Source organism: Mixophyes fleayi, chromosome 3 (genome assembly GCF_038048845.1).
Source record: "Mixophyes fleayi isolate aMixFle1 chromosome 3, aMixFle1.hap1, whole genome shotgun sequence".
Taxonomy (NCBI): Eukaryota; Metazoa; Chordata; class Amphibia; order Anura; family Limnodynastidae; genus Mixophyes; species Mixophyes fleayi.
The window spans coordinates 273857778-273867562 of record NC_134404.1 but is presented as its reverse complement, the minus strand read 5'-3'; the positions used below and the strand labels follow the sequence as shown (position 1 = coordinate 273867562).

The 9785-nt window shown below is 40.4% G+C and overlaps 1 non-coding gene across 1 annotated transcript; it reads right to left on the bottom strand.

Moving 5' to 3' along the window:
• Positions 1-4250: 4250 nt before the first annotated feature.
• Positions 4251-4387, bottom strand: LOC142147654 (U8 small nucleolar RNA). The gene has a single exon (XR_012690766.1). It is a non-coding gene; the product is annotated as a U8 small nucleolar RNA (small nucleolar RNA).
• Between the last annotated feature and the right edge of the window lie 5398 nt (positions 4388-9785).

Sequence of the window (9785 nt, the reverse complement as noted above, 5' to 3'; positions counted from 1 at the left end):
ATGATGCGATCGCACGGTAAAATGCGCACGCACGCACACGCACTATAACATTTAGTTTCACATATATATTTATAGATTCCATTCCAATGTGATTTATGAGCTGACAGTATTTGGTTGATTATTATTTTATATAATATGATTATATGTGCACTTCAGTGATATATATGGTTCAGATAATAGGAAAGGTGGCATGTCTAGTATCATATTAAAACCCGATTCATCAGCAGCTGTCCGGTGCAGTCGGCGAAGAGATCGCACATTGCATACTTTAGTTTTTGATATTAGGGAATAAACCTTTGTATGATGCTGGCTATGAAATGATCACATCCCCTGGAGAGATGACCCCCCACCTTTGGATTCCTTAGATTGAATCAGCCTATGACCTGTTTACCCTGGACCCACCCAACGTCTGGACCTATAGAAACAAGCTACGTCATCTCTATTGTTCACTCTGTAACACTGTACTGTATATATAATCATAGCTGCACCCCCACTGGCCTCAGTCTTCACTGATCACAGTATTCAAAAGGTGAATCATTGTCCAGGGGTGCCCGTGGTTAGCGCAGCGAGCGCATGCGATAAGAGCGCGGTTTGTATGTATCTTTTGGTATTGGCTGTACTGTACTGTATCATAATATAATAATGTATTGAATTGTTGACTATTTACATCTGCTAAAATAAATCACATTGTGCGTTAGAAACACAATACAATCGGACCTAAAATCAGTCCTCAATCTTTAAATTCAATCCATTCAAACCATAGTAAGTAATATTCTCTGTATTTGTCAGCCTAGGAGTAAATAATGTGATCCATAGGTATATAAAAGTCCAAACGTGCAAACCATTATTTAATAAAAGGGAATGTTGGGGATCTCCAGTGGTCCGGTATCACAGTCATCGCAGCACATCAATGTGGACTTTTTTATATTGGGAAATTTGATATTATTAAGTAGCCAATATATCGGGCAATTGGGTACCACAGTTCTCACAATTGCTTTGGGCTTTGGAAATGAGCAAAACTATGTTCCAAAAGGATCTGAGTCATGCATTCCCACTAGATGTGCAGTGGGGTCCCTGGAACCCGGGGAACATTTTGGCTAATAGGCTGGGACACTGGTATCATCGAGTCAACACTTTTATTGCGTTTCAATCACTTGCACATTGACTGAGCTGGCTTGAGTGCATTGGAAGATGTCACACCAGTGCTGGTCAGAGATGACAGACTCCAAGTCATGCTCCAAGTCTCTAGTGAATTTGGGTAGTGTATTAAAGGAGTGTTCAATCAAGATTCGATATATGGAGGACAAGGTATGTCTAGGATACTGAGGAGCGATGCATAAGGACTCAAACTGGGTGAGGACTCTCCCTGCCATCTCGCGGACACCCGGGGAGCATAGGAAGTTTTGTAACTGTAGGTGCCTCCATATCTCCGCGTTGGGTTATTCCCATTTTGTCTGAAGATCAGCAAATGGAATAACTCCCGATGTGTACACCAGCTGGCCAACACAAGAGACTCCAGCTTGCGCCCAGTGTTTGAAAGCCTGTTTCGAATGGCCAGGGTGGAAAGTTTGGATTGCCGAGAAGTGGGGTCAGGGGTGAGTTCAGTGTTGATAAATGTGGGACAGTTCGCAGTCTGGACCATTTACTCAGGGTAGGAGAATGGTCAGATGGCGGATAGTGGAAAGTGACCGTTGACAGGAAGCTAGATTAATAGATGTGTGTAGTGTATATCCCTCAATCCAAACCCTGGTGTCTGTCATTTACCCAGACAATCACTATATTGCTTCATCACTTTGTTAAATCTATGATACCAATGTCTAAATTAATACAGTCATGTAAAACAGCTGTGAATCTTCTATCTCCAATCCAACCAATACCATTGTTGTTAGCGTTTCCAACCATACTGCATAAACGTAAGGTTCTTTAAATTTGAACTTCCCTGCCAGGTTGAAAGGAAAAGACAACACAAAGGAAGGAAAATGTATTTCCTGTGTTGAGGTACGTGTCTGTGATACATAGATGATGCAAATTTCAGATACCATAAATATAGAAGGGAATTCTGGAACGTAAATGTTGAATTTTACTATATTTTCATATAGCGCCATCAAATTCCTCTGAACAGCACAAAGCAAATAACAGGGTAAAATATGATAAGCTATAATATGAAAAAGTTATCATCATTACAATAAATGGACACCCCAGAATAAGTTGAGATTTAAGGCAATATACTTGTAAGTTTGGTAATTTATCGGCATTGATTTACAACTGTCTTTCGGGTATATTTATGAAAAGGCATCTATAAGATTGGATTTGTATCGCCAATTGTCAGGATGATAGAAAATTATCTATTGCGACAGTTTACCATTAAAATCTCATGGAAGTAGAAAAAATGGTCAATGAACTAAAAGTCATAACTCAATCAAGATAATGTGAAAACGTTCCATTGATTCATATGGGGTTTGTATGCTGAAAACCTATAGAAGTGCTTTAGTTGCGCCATATGGTCAAGAAGCAAAACCTAGCTTCATTTTCCACTCTTATATCTTCTACAGACACTTCGTACAGAGGAGTTCTGGAAGGATAGAAAAAAAACAACTTGAAATGATTGCATTTAGAGAAGATTGATGTTGACCTGAACGCCTGCTTTTATCATTTTCTATGAGCTGAGTTGGAAAATATGCAAGACCATAAACATTGCATTTCATTTAATATTTAATATTTGTGTCACAAAAATGGAGGAGCCTTAAGTATGTGATTATACAAATCTCCTTCACATCTGACAGCTCTGGATGTGTGTCGTTCTGATACCTGACAGCTTCACTTCTCAAATAATTGTTTTTAACTGTGTAAAATAAAATAATCTATATTTTTTTATGAAGTTGTAATATTATAGATAAATATTGTTACATAATACAGGGACAGGCTGTTATCAGTGTTTAAATAAATTCTACAATGTATGTATCTTTCACAATTAGTCATCCACATTGAGTGTAACTTAAAATATATTTTTTTAACTTGATAACAAAAAACTTGCAGGGAAAAATGGATGGTTAGATTAGTTGTTGGTGTTTGGTGCTAACAATAATCCCATTGCATAGGAAGTAGCAGAATAAAATAGTGACTAATTTGTTTTGCTTTGTAACTTATGTAGTTTTGAGTATGTCTGCTCTTTTATGTCTAAAGATTTTCCTTGAAAACTAAAAAATAGACTTCCATTATTTTTAAATGAATAATGGGACAACTCATTTGAATAAGCATTTGTTGGAGCTATAAAATCCAGCCCATTCTTACTTTTATGTTTAAAATTACAATAGTTCTAATAGTTCCACTTAGCCCAATCATTTGGTTGATGCACTGTGATGCACAGTAGAGTCCTGTTTTGGATTTCAGTTCCAAGGTCAAAATTATTTAAATTCTTAAGAATTATCACAGTGGAAGTCCAAATGGGACTCCACTATGCATGTGCCTCCCCTGTGCATGCTCAGAAGAATAAAGTAGGGTGCTGATGGACACACTCATTCCCATGCCTGATAGCATTCACATGGTCTTCTATGGAGGCAGTTACACTCCTGTCCACTGCCACTTAGAATAATGGAATGAAGAAAATGACTGCACTCTGAATCTTGTATGCAGATTGAGTCACTTTATTCCAAAATAGATGAAACATGAAAAAATGAGAAAGGGCAGGTAGTCATACACCCAATATTTTATTTGCATCCTTGACTCAGAGTGCAGCCGTCTACTCCATTCCTACAATGAGCAGGAGTTGCTTTTTTAAAATTCAGTCACATTATAACCGAGTGATGCAATAAGGAGACTTTAAGGCAATGCTCCATGCGAAAAATATTTAAAGATCCTAAATAGTGTTTCCACTTTCAAATTCCAGAATTTCTAGACTTGAATGGTACTTTTTCATAGAAAACCGAGAACGGGAATAACGGGCTGGGGAAGGGTGGCAGCAGGTGGGCTGAAACTGTAAGTGGAAACCTTGCAGGAAACCAGGAAAAACAGGGGAAAAAACTGTAAGTGGAAACACTTCTCCTAAACCATATGATGTTTCTTGAATAACCTGTTCCAGACTCTAAAAAACAAGAGTGTAGCTAAAAGGACTGTAATATAAATAACATTTCCCAGAAATCCACTCTCCTGAAAAAACGTACAAAGTTTCAGGAATAGCAGTCTGCCATACACTAAAGACACTACTCTATTATTTCACAGTGAACAATTATCATTCAGCAGAGTTGTCAGGTATCAGATTGACATTCACCTCAAGGTGTCAGGTCACAGTCGTGCAGGATTTTTGTGTAATTACACACTCAGACTTCTCTATTCACCATGTCTGTTTCTCCATAAAGAGGAACAAGTAAGGATTAAATCTTACTGTCAATATTTAACAAGGTGTCATGTTGGGAAAACACATTTTGAAATGTTTATTCATTTTAAGGAACCTCTAGAATTGCTGATACAAAATTACTTTTCTAGTAATATAACTATAAATGGTCCCTTATCCTTCATATAATCTAACTTAAAATTGGGGGAAAATCATATTTTACAATGCAAGTTCACCTTCCCGTAATGCCATGTATATGGTTTGCATGTTCTAATTGTCTTGGCAGCAGATTTTATGTATTATGACTAGAAATTCCGCTATTTGAAGAAAGGTCGTTTGTCCTAGATACTTCCTTGTCAATGCCTTAGCTGCCATTTTTGTAAGTGTAACCCCCTGTCCTCTTGTGTAGTGTCAGGTGAACAGGTTAGGCAGCGCACCACCTTCACTTGCCCTGGCTAGCTCATGGGCATGGGTGAAAAATACCAGAGGGTCCCCGGACATGCAGGTATTTTACTATAAAGTCTCTTTGTAGTTGGTGGGACACAGGTGCTGTAACTTGGTGGTGCAGTACAATTAGATGTTTCAATAATTTGGATGCCAGACCATCTCTATATGGCAAAATATAATATCTTAATTTACACGACTTCTTCACTCCAGCACATTCTTAAACTGTTGCAATAATAAGTTAAATATATACAGTTCCCTTTTTCCTCCTGCAAGAATCTTAATGCTTACAGCAACCACTTTGGTGGTAAGGTGATTATTACTACAACGCTAACTCTTTACTCCTCCTGCACATTACTTCTACTTTCACTCAGCTGGTCTACTCTCTAACTCCCAAGGGGACTCACACGGATGCTGACATCTCCCTCACTTCAGCAACTGCTCCACAAGCACATGCAGCTCTATCACCCTCTCTCACAGTGTAGCCTCCAGCTGCAGCTACCCTTCTCTGGGGGGTGGATAACTCTTGGGTGGGCTCTGACATACTCCAATTTACTGTCAGTCCAGCTTCCCTGTCCTAGGCACAGGTTCAATTACTGGTATGTAGCATATATTGCATTTCCCCCAAAGACCCAAGAAATCCCTCCTCCTCTGCCTGGGTCCTGGTGCTAACTGTCTCCCCCCTACTGCCAACTGTCGCACTCCCCCTCCACACAGGTTCTGATCCTCCTATGCCAGCCTTGTTGCTAAGCAACCCTTCTGGTGTGTCTCCTCTGGGTCCCAGTGCCGAGCCACAAGCTCGGTCACTGAGAGGTGCCAACAACAACACAAGAGGGGGTGTTACATAAGGATAAAGCGGTAAACGCAATTTACAAAGTTTAATGTAATCTGTTTCACTAATATTTACTCATTGATTATTGATCTGTTGCCACATTTCCCATATAAAATGACAATCTGCTGCAGCCATGTCAAGTTATAGGTCATGACGATCCCTGTGGTGTGTTTACCCATTCTGAAGTTCCTGGCTGCTCCAAGGCCTCTCCACTTCCCTGGAGACACCTCTCCATTGCTGCCTGCACCCGTTCAACATCAATCTGCCATACAGAGCACTGGTGAAAGGTACATACCTCTCAACATTCCCAGCAAGTCGAGGTCAACACACTGGCTGTTGGGGTGGTCTGACTGTCCCCTAGAATCAGGATGTTTGGGAGCTATGAAGCAGCAAGTATATCAAATCTCATGCTGACACTACGCAATTTGCAGTAATTAGGCTAACAGATCAGTTCTCACTAAGAAGTTCTTAAATTCTAGAGATGAGCAAACGTTTTGGAATTCAGAAATGATAAATTGTGGAATTTAACAAAAGTTCTACCGAACAGCTACTTCTCACCAGACATAACAACCATGAATACACAAGTGACCCACAGATGGTATGATCAAACCCCCACTTACATTTTAATGAAATATAACATAGAAAATAATAGAATATAAATAATAGAATAATAATCATAATATTATCAGATACTTTTAAAACCAGATATTATGTGATATATGAAAACATCCTGTACATTTAAAAACAGGGCAAATCTCCAATTGCAAAGCTGTAGGAAAGAAGCCAAGTTACAAAGCACTACCTTTACTTACATCTCTCTGGATAATGCAGATTGAAGTGTGTGTGGGATGGGACAAAGCCAAGCAAATGCTATAGGTGGAAGTGAAATAGATGTACCAATTGGTTTGCGGAACACGGCATTCTTAGGCCCCATAATAAAGGGAAATGTCCTAATGAGTCTGGTCCATCACTGTGGAGGCTGTTTTGAGCTTCATGTTCTGATCTCCACACATGCTCAGAGCATTAGTCGCCTTTGGAGTATGATACAGAGGTTGATCTGACATTGCCCCTTAACTGGCACACCTCTGCTGTGGCACTAGTTTTGCCCTAAATACCAACTAGATACTTGGAGGCTAAATGAAAAGCTGTAGTTTACAAGTCAGCTTTTTAAGCATTTTAAAGCAGCCGCTACAACTTTCAGTTTCTTGGAATATCGAGCATGTTTTTGTTACCTTTGGTTCCACGATATATATTGCATTCTATCCGTGGCTGGAAACCCCTGCATGTGGCAAAATGGCCACCGTGGCACTGGATAAGTTAATGGCATTGCAGTGCCAAAGGGGTTAACTTGTGCCAAGTGTAGGGAGGGTATAAAATATTTAATAAACATATTTATATGTATCTCATACATGGTGCTGGAGCTCTGGTTATTGTCCTGCACGTAGCACCAAAAGGATTATGTCCTGGTGCAATGTGCTGGGAGTATAAATATGCCTGTGTTATATATAAAAATGTATTTTAAGTAAAATGTGTATATATTTAAGAGTTATGCCTCTGCTTCAGTTCTCATTCATGGGCATGTAAGGGGCATGTTAAAAGGTCTGGGTGGCAGTGGGGATGTCTGGGGGGCATGTGTGGAGATCTGAGGGGTATGTCGGAAGGTTGCATGTGAAGAGGTCTGAAGGAGATGTAAGGGGCATGTGGGGAAGTATGGGGGGGCATGTTGGCAGAGTGAGGAGCACTGGGGCGGAGGTGCAAGTTGAAGAGGTGGGGGTAGGCCCTGCCTGTTTTCTTTGTACTGGTCCCCACAAATTCTGATGGCCGCCCTATATAGTATTAATACTATATAAATTTTGCTGTCTTGCACGGATGCACCTCATTTAATATCAGCTATTTATATTGGCAGAGGTAAAGAGTTTCAATTACTCTGTCTAATAAAGATTTTTAGGATTTCAATAAAGGCTAACTTCTTCTTCTGAGTGCAAAGGGATCTTGGTTAGGATTGAAAAATGCAAAAATAACAGCTGAAGATGACAGATGATAATAGAGAGACAGGAAGTTACTGTAGTTCGGACTATAAATAACAGAATGTCATTACAAGGCTTATGTAGGGAGTAACTTCAAGCAGACAACCTTCCAAATTGTCCACCTTTTGCTATTCCCCTAGCCCTCAATTTGTTTCATGCATTCTAGTTTGCTTAATAGTAGTGGAGGGTTTTGCTAGCTGAAATGACTATGATAATAAATACTAGAAAGATTTAAGTAGACTCTTATATATATCTAAGCTAGTTTGATCGTTTGTTTACATATATTTAACAAATTTTTAGTGGCGCCGTGGTGCCTCTTTTAATTAGTTACATAGATAGTGGTATTTGTTGTCTGTTTTGAAAATGCTGTTTTTCACTCCAGTTTATTTGTGAGTGTGTACTTTTGTAGCACATCTGTGTGCTTATTCTGTCAGACGGAATCCAGGCATTTTCTTCAGTTTAGTTCCATGCGCACCCCCAGTCTATGTGTATAGTGAGCGGTGGTGTTGCATAAAAAATTAATTACCAATCTAAGACACCCCATTTGTGTTTGAACACCATTCACCAAGTAAAGACATAAACATATATTTACTTATTTCCTCCTCTCTGGCCTATCCAATGTCTGCCTAGCTCCTCTTCAGTCTATTCTCAATGGTGCTGTCCACCTCACTGCCAATTGCTACACTGACTCCCTGCCTTCTGCAGAATCTCCTCACCTTCATCCCTCAACCATTTCCCCCCTAACATCTTTAGCCTCATTTGTACCCACACTTGTTTCTGCCCTCTCCACTCTGCCAATGACCCTCGCATCACTACCATACTGATTACCCCTTTACACTCCCACCTCCAGGTTTTGCTTGTGTTCCTCCCACCTGTGGAAAGCACTAGACACCCTATTAGATTAGCACCCAGTCTTCAAGGCTTCAAACTCACCCTTAACACTCATTTCTTCATTCAAGCCTATGAGCCTTCCTCCTGACTGCTCCACTTCTTCTACCACCTCTACTCCCTCACTCAGTATCAACTTATTATTGTCCCTCCCATTTAGGATGTAAGCTCTCATGAGCAGGCCCTCTAGGTCTGCTTTCCCAGTCCAGTTTCTTGAGCCCATGCTCCTGAGCACAGGCCTGCCTCACACAGATATTATTTATAAGTTATTCTCACTGTCTATTCTACAGTTTCATCTGCAATGCTGTGTACTGTGTTAATTAATTGCTGACTAGCCTTTGCACAATTATGGATATGTTTAATTATGTATTTTTTTTAGCTGTCTGAAAATTGTTTATTACTGTTAATATGTAGTCTATTCACTCCCTTTGTACTGTACTGCAGAACATTTGTGGAACCTTATAAATAAAGGATAATAATTATAATAACATGGGAATTCATGTAATAATAAGTGTTTAACTGCACTATTTAATTATGCCCTATATGCATCTCATCCAGTGTCCTCCCAGCTCCAACACATTGACACAAACTGTTCTGCCTCTGCCCATCTGATTACTATTATTATCTTTGCACTTACTTTGCCTTATAAGTACTGCTGTGTCTACTAGTGTGTATAATAACACTGTGCTGCCTATCCTTGTCTCTCCCTTCACCTCTTCCCCTTTCCCTTGCTCTGCAGAATCCATACCTTTTCCCTTCCCCTCACTTTCCATTGCTCTATCTCTTCATCCTCTTGCACCCTGGCCTAATTACACCTCCCTCTCTCACGACCTTCCACCTCCCCTACTCCTTCCTGCTACTTCCTCACCTACCCCGTGAATGCCCTCCTCTCTTGCAATGCATCGCACACTCCATTCCTCTACCCTCTAACTCACCTCTACCTCTCCTACCTATCCCCGCAAACCCTGCTGCACCTCAACAGGCCGCTCACACACTGCCTTTGCTGACATCCACCTCCTCACCTTCTCACCTCTCTCCTCCTGTCTGCCTGTACCATTTCCTCTAACCCTGAACTCTAGCCTATCCCCACCCTTTGCCCTCACCCAACCCTGCCCAAAACCTTATTGCCCTTTTTAATCTGTCAATTTCACCAACCTGATCAATATCTCCCCACTCCCTTCATCTCCTTTTCTCATGTGCCCTCTGGAATGCCAAGTCTGTGTGCCACAAACTAGACTCCATCCATGATTTTTTCATCTCTGCT